The sequence below is a fragment of the Labrus mixtus genome, chromosome 7, assembly GCF_963584025.1.
Source record: "Labrus mixtus chromosome 7, fLabMix1.1, whole genome shotgun sequence".
NCBI classification, from domain to species: domain Eukaryota; kingdom Metazoa; phylum Chordata; class Actinopteri; order Labriformes; family Labridae; genus Labrus; species Labrus mixtus.
This window is the reverse complement of record NC_083618.1, coordinates 21,143,235-21,149,238: the sequence shown is the minus strand read 5'-3', so window position 1 is coordinate 21,149,238 and position 6,004 is coordinate 21,143,235. Positions and strand designations below refer to the sequence as shown.

The 6,004-nt window shown below is 40.1% G+C and overlaps 2 protein-coding genes across 2 annotated transcripts in view; both read right to left on the bottom strand.

Annotated features, from left to right (window-relative positions):
• atrip (ATR interacting protein) overlaps window positions 1-6,004 on the bottom strand; it is a 486,763-nt gene that overhangs the window by 147,365 nt on the left and 333,394 nt on the right. The window lies entirely within an intron of this gene.
• Window positions 1-6,004, bottom strand: part of LOC132976955 (CMP-N-acetylneuraminate-beta-galactosamide-alpha-2,3-sialyltransferase 2-like) — a 259,673-nt gene that overhangs the window by 246,172 nt on the left and 7,497 nt on the right. The window lies entirely within an intron of this gene.

The following is a 6,004-nucleotide window of genomic DNA, read 5'->3' as shown; positions in this document are numbered from 1 at the left end:
ATGTAGCCTAGTGGTTTGTGTGTGCGCCCCATGTGCAGGGGCTTAGTCCTCCAAGCGGGCGACCCGGGGTTGGAATCCGACCTGAGGCTCCTTTCCTGCATGTCATTCCCAACTCTCTCTCTCTCCCCAATTTCCCACTCTATCCACTGTCCTGACTAGAAATAAAGGCATCCAAAAGCCAAAAAAATAAAAACCTTTGAAAAAACAGAAAATGAGAAAAACAATACGGATGAACTCCTGGCTGAGAAGACGGATTATGTGCATTTTTTATACAATTTGCAGCACGAGCTGAGGGTGAGTTGACAGAGTACGCTTCCAAGTCTGCTCGCTCTCATTGGCTGCTGTGAGGACCTGGAATCGTAAGTATCAAACATATTTGATATTTATGATTCCAGATTTGGACAAAACATTACAGATAGGACAAGCCTTGAATCAGGCCACGCCCCCCCAGATCATTTTGGGGGCAAATCGGGCCTAAAATCTATTGTCTATTGTGTGGCCAGCTTTATCAGTTAAAATGCATACATCAGTTTTAATTCAGATTCAGATCTCTTTTACTCCAGCTTCACATGCAGCACAAAGAAAACCTGAAGAGAGACTTTATCAAAGTTTACGAGGTCACCATGGAAACGTTTCTAGAAAATGTCTTATTATTTATTTTAAACTTGGCATAAAGGATATGCACGGCTGGCAGCATTTTTCCCCGTCTCTCACAGTTTTCCTCCATCTGAATGTCTCTCTGTCCTGCCTCTCTCAAAGTCAGACAATGTTTACAAGTCAAGATTTTTAAGTATCAGATTCCTCTTCTTGGATTCCCAAATGGGAGGCTTTGACCGCTTCAGGATGATATCGAGGAAGCACAAAAGAAAATGACTCTCAGCTTGTTTCTGTAAACCTGTTTGAACGCAGTCTGCTGTCCTGTCCTGTAAATATGAATGTTGTTGACCCCCCCCACTCAACTTCTCTTCAAATGTACGTTAAGAGTAGAATGATAAACAAAGATGCTTGTTTGACCTTCTTTTTACATGTCTTATTAATATATGTTTTATTTATACTCGACCTAATCATCTCGATTGTGTTTTTCTGTATTTTTGTTTGTTTGTTTCATGATTAAAAACTTACTAGGATAAACATTTTGATGTGTATACTTGCCTTTATTTTCAAAACTAATCTTTAGCAACATACGGCATTATTAATATTGATCATGTTTTTAGTCCTTCCAGAGAGGGGGCGTGGTCAGACACAGCTCATTTGCATTTAAAGCTACAGACACAGAAACAGCCTGTTCTGAGCAGGGCTGAAATAGAGGGGTTTATAGACATGATCAAATACAGGATCAAAGTGGTAAACAGACAGATGCTTCCTTGTGACGCTTCAGTAGAAGAGTCTGTTGGGGCCCTAGACAAAAACCAATTAGGGACCCTCAAACCAGCGTTCATCACCATCATGTCTACCAGTGTCCCAACGATTACTCCTCTTTCCTGTTCCTGTTTTCTCTCCTATAGACGGATAATTCCTCCTCTTCTTTTGTTGACTTTCATTGACAAACTTTGGGTTTCACAGCCAATAATGCATGCAACACTTAGCAGGGCAATGAGAGTTAGTGCTGTCAGATGGGGGCCTCTTAGGGAGGTTTCCTACTGTCGTTGCAAAAATTGGACACTGTTTTGATTTAAATTTGGAAACAATTCTATGCTATATTTTCTGAACTAAATACACAAACTTCATTCAAAGGAAATAATTGATCCCTGGACATTGTTTGGAGCAAAAAAGCTACCAGGAGAGTTGCGGTTTCACTGCAACGGGGCCCACCACCATAACTTCTCGCCTAACATCTCGCCTCTCATGACATTCCTCAAAGCTGGTTTTGTCAGATAAATCTATTCCAAACATTTAATCTTTGCTTGAACAAATTAGAGTTTCTGAGTCAGTATTCAGACTTCAATCTTTCTCCACGCGTTAAAAAACGATCGCTGCAATCTCTGCAGCTCATTATCACCCAACCACCCCGAACTGTGTCAGATCCTTTTAACGCAGAGCTTACGACACATTAGAGCAAGTACAAGCAATAACAGTCGGCACGTCTCTGTGAGAACACACAGGGCCTCTGAACATCTATCCGTATCAATATTTGATTAGATGGAGAAAGTGAGAGTCATTTTTCTTTCCTAAACCAGCAGCTCAGTCGGACCGTGATTGTGCCATCCTGATTTACGGCTGCAGAATAAAAGCAGCGGTAATGTATTTTTAATACTTACCTCTGACAGAGTGCTCGGGTTGGAGAGCCCAACAGTTCAGAACCTGGACAACAGCCAGCCGAGTGATAGATTACACACGGCCACATCCCGGCAGAGCTGCAGCTTCACATCACCAGCAACACAAAGGCACTTCCATCTTTCTTAAGGCTTCCCTCCAGTAATTAATTACAGAAGTTGCTGTCTTAACCTGAACTTTTCCCCATCGGCAAACTCTCAAAGGACAAAGGTACAACGGTGGGAACAATTTAAATGCAGAAATACAAAGCTGTAGGAAATTCTGCACTCTTTCCTCAGCTCAGAGACGATAAAAAAAGGCAAATAATTTCATGTAAAAAAGATAAAATGTTTAGAAATCAGTGCAGACGATGTTTCTTAAACATGTTGTTTTTGTGCCCTGGTCTATATGCACTCAATCCTAGACGACAAATTGTCGCAGCTGATTCCAATATGAAAGTGTTAGATTACTTGCAATAGCATTAAAACTCTGAGACACACTAAAGCACACTCAGCGTTTTACGTGTTCACTTTCAAGTATTCGGTGCATCAAGTTGACAGACAGAAGCATGTTTTAATGAATAAAAAACACCAAGACGACGTCTCACATCAGAATTTTTAGAGTGTTTAAGTTCAAAGGTCAAATGTGCTGAAACAAGACAATTGTCTTTTAAAGCTTGGTTCAGGAACATAGACCACATAGACCTCAAACACCCATTTCTGTTTCAAAACGTATTTAAGCACGCCTTACTCGCTCTTCCTCCTCTGACTCTGACTTCACATCACTCCCTCAAACCCCTCTGTTCTTTTCCCTTCTTCTCTCATTAATTTAATACGGGAGAATGAAAAATCAAAAAAGACACGCACATCCCACGGAGGGTGCTGGATCCAAAAACACGAATACGAGGATGAGGAAGAGCATGTTGGCTCCAAACATCACTCAGGAGCTTCTTGGTGTGCGGATCTTGATTGCTTTTCTTTAATACGGGACAAACCACTGGGGCTCCATACAGAGAGCAACGTAGAGATGCCCCCCCCCGCCCCACCCAACCAGAGTCTAAACCCCTCTGGTGTCCTGACGTCGTACCAGCGGCATCAGCTGAAAACAGTCCATCTGTGATGATTCTGTTTCGGTATTGTTGTAGGTTTTTGTGTGTTCTCCCTCCTTCTCCTTCTCCCCCTCCCCTTCCTGTTCTCTTTCTCCTGCAGGTATGTTTGGGGGGTGTGGGGTTGGGGGGCTTCTTCCTTTAGCAGCAGACGAGGCCAACCTGCTTCCACTCAGCTTATTAACCTGACAATAAAAGCCTGCTCTTCACTCCACTAGTCTGCACGACATCTTGATCTGTAGTGCTCTGTGTACTTTCCCTGAGTGTTTTTTGAAGTGTCTTTAGTGTTTAAGTGTTTAGCTGCCTACTTTTGTTCCTACCCGTGTTTAGATTTCCTGTGTGCCTCGCTGCTCTGCTGCGTCTTCAGTGCCTGAGTTTTTTCCTGTGCTCAAGCTCTCTTCATCTGTACACAGGTGATGATTCTACAAGCCATCCAGCTCCAATGTGGCCGTATGCGTTCACACATACAGCTCTTCTGGCTAATATCAGGAGTTTCTCCGGAAATTTCTGCAAGCCAAATTAGAAACCTTTTGATTGTTTGAATTTTTAAAAAAGTGCAAGAAGTTGGAACATTAAAAAGACAATTCTGTAGGTGTACTGTAGGGAGTTACTGTGTATCATAAAACGGCTCATGTATAACACTGTGAAAATATCTAAATGGAAAAATGCAGACGCAAAGTCAAATCGGTATAAAGTTTAACACCCACCAAAACAAGTCAACATATTCACATCTGTATTAATTTCATTCTTTTTAACACTTTGTTTCTCGTTCTGTAATAATGTGGTGACAAATGCAAAGATGACGTTAGCTTTGATACGATTCAGTTCAATGAGCACTTTTACACAAAAACCAAACAGTTTTCTACCCCTATGCTTCTTAATCAAACGTATTTGATTGTCTTTGTATTAAAACAATTCATTATTGTATTTATGTAAAAACATCTGCAGGATACTTTAAGGGAAGACAATATTTAGACTTGTTCAAGGCACAAAGAGAGGGAAGTATCATGCTAAATTTCTTGGTAAAATTTGTTGTAAAAAAAAATAGGTGCAGTATCATCTCATGAAACAAAGCATTTGAATGATAACTGAGCAAAATCCGACGTTATTTTCAAAAGCCTCAAACCAGCTGACAAAGGACGTTGTGAATACAGAGTGTCAGTCAGACAATGGCCGCTTCAGCACTTAATCTGATCAATTTAGAGCTAACTGAGTGAGTCTGTGTCTGTTACGATCTTCTTTACTTACAACAACCAAGACTAATATAATTAGAGAGTGAGGAGACTTTGTTGCCTTGGGGTCACACAATTTCTCAAAGGGAGTCAAAACATTCCCAGTTGTTTTTCTATGACCGTTTCTACACTCTGTTTCTATAAAGAGTTAAGAAATGTCCAAATATGCCTTGATACCTTAATGTATGATGGAATTTGGAAAAGTTGCTTCAGCCCCTCTTTGAGGAACAGATAGGCATATTTCCCCCTTGCTAATCACTGTTAGCATGCTAGCATTCTAAATTTAAGGTGGTAAATGTTGAAGCGGCTACATTTGAATGTTAGCATATCGTTCTGGAGTGTGTTAGCATACTGGTGTTAGCGTTTAGCTCAAACCAACCTTGCAGCCTCAGAGCTGCTAGCATGGCTGTAGATTCTTACTTTGTTACATCTGTTGCTGTGCCAATTGTATGGTCATTTGAATTTTAACATTTTACAGGTTAATCGTCCTTAAAGGTGCGTCCTGTTGGCTATACTATACTTTTCCTTTACCCATCTTTAGGAAAGGAAGGTTTTGTTTTGTATTTCCAGTCCAGGCTGTTAACCCAGCCGCTAACCATGTCTTAATTTAGCTCCATGTTTAAAGGCATTAACTGTGTTTCCTTTGCCAACTAACATTGCTAATTACTTTAGCTTATGTTAACAATATTATGTGATTATATGATATTAGCATTTAGCTCAAAGCTGTCTGTAAAAGCAGCCTTGGAGTTATTAGCACTCTTATCTTAAAATGAAAAACCTTTAATTATCTTCCTTCCATCCTTAATTTCTTCTTTCTTGATATTGTTTCTGTTTCCATCTACTATGGCGAGGTCAAGGGATGGTCTTTGAGGAACAAATATTTATCCTACTGCTTAAAGGCTTTATATGCGATTTTTCACTTAAATATAATAGAAATTATTTAAAAAAAAGAAGAATAACATACTGTACTCACTGCTTAACTGCGTTAATAGATCACGCTTATTTCAGGTAAATTTACATGCAGTGTGAAGATACGAGCAGAATAAAGATCGCTAGCATTAGCATGCTAACACAACAATGCACATCAAGTTGTTTTGGTTTCATGCTGGTGCTCAAGGGCGACATCTGCTGGATCAAAAAATCACATATAAAGCCTTTAAAAGATAAGAGGTTTGTTGTCCTTTTATATTTGCTGCTCCACATCTTTATGTTAAGCTAGGCTAACTTGATAATTCTGTCGGATATCAGGCTGACATTTTAGTTTGTCATTTTCAAAGGTAATTTTGCAGGTCAAAAAGGTCACAGCGTGACTATGCACTAACGTGCATTAAAAAGACACCAAGAAGTAGCGCAAGTGTTGTAACACCCAGAGAATATTTGCAGAGCTATCGTTTTATATACTACGTCTGAGAAT